Source organism: Elaeis guineensis, chromosome 4 (assembly GCF_000442705.2).
Source record: "Elaeis guineensis isolate ETL-2024a chromosome 4, EG11, whole genome shotgun sequence".
Lineage (NCBI taxonomy): Eukaryota > Viridiplantae > Streptophyta > Magnoliopsida > Arecales > Arecaceae > Elaeis > Elaeis guineensis.
Genome location: NC_025996.2, coordinates 36,426,937 through 36,430,932, shown reverse-complemented (window position 1 = coordinate 36,430,932; position 3,996 = coordinate 36,426,937).

The following is a 3,996-nucleotide window of genomic DNA, read 5'->3' as shown; positions in this document are numbered from 1 at the left end:
CTATAATATGTCCGAGTTGAAGGCCGGGTACCGGAGGTTTGGCGACATCCGGACGGCCTGGAAGGATAGGGCCGAAATCGCCAAAGCCGAGAAGGCGATGTTGGTGGAACAGCTGAAGCTGTCGGTCAACCGCGAGGCCAGGCTCGAGGAGGAGATTTCCCGACTCACCAACGGCCTGGCTACCTCGGAGGCTGAACTTCAGTCGGCCCGCGAGCAGGTCAAGCGCAAGACCCATTCCGTTCATCGGCTGCGGTGTGAGCGAGACGGCTGCATTAGTGAGCTCGAGGCTGAGCGCGAACAACTTCGGATTAGCCTGGAGAATCTGGCTAAGGCCAAGGAGAACCTGTCCTCCGTTCAAGCCGACGCCGACATAGCGATGGCGGAGGTGGAGTCGGCTAAAGAGGCACTGAGCCGGACGGTGGAGGACTTTCAAGGCTCGGACGAGTATCGAGAGGAGCTTCTCGAGAGCGGCTTCGCCTCCTACCAAGTGGGGTACGAGGATGCCCGGGATGCAATTCAGAGGCTGCACCCGAAACTTGATCTGAGCAGTATTGTCCCTCCGGGGTCGGAGGACCAAGCTGTAGAGGAGGAGGCCGACTCAATGTCGGAGGATCCGATGGCTGTGGAGGAGGCCGTCCCTGAGCCGATGGAACGAGCTACCGAAGGTGAGGCGGCTCCAACCTCCGATCCCACTCCAACCCGAGCGGGTACACCGATCGTTCTCGAACTCTTTTCGGTGTAGGAAGTCGATTCCGACGAATAATCGGAGTGTCTGCTCCATTGTTTTTGTATTATTTTGTTTTTGTTTCGCTTTTGATACTTGTAATCGGGCTTCGGCATAATTTTGTAAGTCTAATTCAACTAAATGAAATTGAAGACTTTTCAAATTTTTCCTTGCATGCGGTTCAAAGTGTATGTCCCGCCGAGACATCTCTGAGAGTATAGGTCGTAGCTCCGACATACCTCGTTAGGACGTTCGGTAGGATCCAGCGTAGTTGATCAAGGTAGTCAGTGGCATGCGCCATGCTAAGGGTAGAGCAAGCCTCGATCGTAGGCCGACGTCCCGACTGTCATACAGATAGCGTAGGATCCGATGGTCGAGAGCCATCCCGACTGTAGGTCGAGTGTCTGTCGCCCGAACCTTGGTCGGGCGTGCACGTCGAGCCGGGTGTCGACCAATCTTCGAACGTAGCATGTCGACACGATCATTCCGTAGAATCTAATAGTTGAGTAGTGTCCGACGTATTCGGTTAGGATAACGATGATAAGTTGAATATCCGTTGTCCGGACCTTGGTCGGGCATGCACGTCGGGACGTATGATAAATGGTGGCAAGCCAAATATCCATCGATCGATCGTGATCAAGTCAGTATGTCGCGAGTGTGACTGCGGTCGTCTTGGCATTTTGCCCTTCTTAGTCGAAGCTAAGTCGGCAAGCTAGCCAGCCACGTTGATCGAGAGTCGACTGTGGAAAGAGCGCGGCTTCAACTTAGAGAGGTTTCATCGTCAGCGCTGGCCTTCCGTTAGTGTAGACAGAACGGTTCTCGTAAGAGTCTGATGTGTCGTCGGCGATTAGGCCGTAGGTCTCCAATGAAACGTTGGGCCCAAGTCGGGGCGCTGGGACCCGTACTTCTGGCGAGGGCCGACCCTCGACGGAGAGCCGAATTTTGTAGACTCTGGGATTTTAAAATTGAGTTGTATTCCGAACAAGGGCATACAGAATTCATTGATGGTATAATTTTAGGTTGTCGACATTTCAAGTCCGGAGAATGGCCATCCCTTCCAGGGTCTCAAGTCGGTAGGCGCCCGACCTGCAGGTATCCACTATCTTGTAGGGTCCTTCCCAATTCGGGGACAGTTTTTCTTGATCTAGAAGCTTCGAGACTTCCGTCTTTCTTAAAACCAGGTCTCCAGGTCTGAAAGACTTTGGCTTAACTTTAGCATTGTAGTATCGGGCCACTCTTTGTCAGTAGGAAGCCATGCGGAGTTGAGCCTCGCGTCGGAGCTCGGATAGGAGGTCCAAGTCAACTCTCCGACACTCGGAGTTGTCCGGTTCACAGTACTGCTCAACTCTAGTCGATGGCAGCCCGATCTCGAGTGGGATCATTGCCTCCGTCCCATAGGCCAAATTGAAAGGAGATTTCTCGATCGGGACACGGGGTTCGTTCGATACGCCCACAGGATCGAGTGCAATTCCTCGACCCAGAGGTCTCTGGCTTCGTTCAATCGAGTCTTCAATCCATGCAGAATAGTCCGGTTGGTTACTTCGACTTCTTCGTTAGACTGTGGATGTCCGATCGAGGTCAGCTTATGCGTGATATGAAATCTCGCACAGAACTCTCTGAAGTCATGGTTGTCGAACTGTCGTCCATTGTCGGTGATGATAATGTGTGGCAGTCCGAATCTGAAGATGATGGACTTCTGGATAAAGTCTTCCATCTTATGCTCGGTGATTTGCGTCAGGAGTTCAGCCTCCACCCACTTGGTGAAGTAGTCGATCGCGATGACTATGAACTTTCTTTGACCAGATGCCGGAGGGAAAGGGTCGAGTACGTCGATTCCCCATTGGGCGAAGGGCCATGGGGTGACAATGGAAGTCAGCTGGTTGGCGGGCCAGTGTTGTATGTTGGCATACTTTTGACATGGCTCACACCTCCGAACCAAGTCAGCCGCATCTTTTTCATGGTGGGCCAGTAGTAACCTTACCGTAGGACTTTGTAGGCCAAGGATTTGCCCCCCAGGTGACTTCCGCAGATCCCTTCATGCACCTCTCTGAGTGCGTAGTCCGCGTCCGTCGGTCCCAGGCACTTTAGCAAAGGAAGGGAGAACGACCTTTTGTAGAGTCGTCCGTCCATCATTATATATTAGGAGGCCGTCTACCGAAGTCGCTTGGTTTCCACGAGGTCTTCGGGGCTGGTTTCGTCAGTCAGATACTGAACGATCGGATCCATCCAGCTTGGCTCGGTCGTTAGTTGTAGCACCTCCTCAGCCTTGTCGACACTCGGTTGCTCAAGACTCTCTACGAGTGTTCGGCCCAAAGTGCCATAGGCAAATGTCGTGAGCCTGGAGAGTGCGTCGGCCCGAGCATTCTCTATCCTGAGAATGTGAGAGATCTCAAAATACTTGAGGTGTGCCACGAGATCTCTCACCTTCTGAAAATATTTCGCCATGGTCGGATCCCGCACTTCGAATTCGCCTCTGACCTACCCTACAATCAGCTGGGAGTCGAAGAAGACTCTGAGGCTGTCGATCCCGAGCTCCTTCACCACTCTCAAGCCAGCGAGAAGCACTTCATACTCGACTTGATTATTGGAGGCTTTGAAGTTGAATCGGAGGGCGTACTCGATAACTACTCCCTCCGAGTTGGTGAGCAGGAACCCAGCCCCGCTCCCTTAAGCATTGGAAGCTCCGTCTATGTGTAACACCCAGGTTGACCCGGGGTTATATTAAGAGGTCGCAGCTTCTTTGGAGCTCCCGTCTTTCGACATTTGGTCGGTTATCAGGCATTCCGCGATGAAGTCGGCCAGGACCTGGGCTTTCAAAGCAGGTCGCGGTCGGTACTGGATGTCGAACTCGCTCAGCTTCACCGTCCATTTCGTCAGTCATTCTGATGTGTCAAGGCGATGCAGGATCACCCTCAGGGGTTGGTCGATGGGGACCACGATGGCGTGTGCTTGAAAATATGGACGGAGTCATTGCACGGATATGACCAAGGCAAATATCTTCTTCTTCGCTCTCGAGTATCGAGTTTTGACTTCGTGGAGCACTTTGCTGGTATAATATATGGGTTGGTGAGTTTGGCTCTCGTTCTCCCGGACGAGTACCGAACTAACCGTCTCTGGGGCGGTAGCCAAGTAAAGGTACAATATTTCTCCGACCTCTGGCTTTACAAGCAGGGGTGGAGAAGTCAGATATTTCTTCAAATCTTCGAAGGCTTGCCGGCACTCACTCGGCTAAGAGAAGTCCTTTGTCTGCCTCAGGATTTTGAAGAACAGGA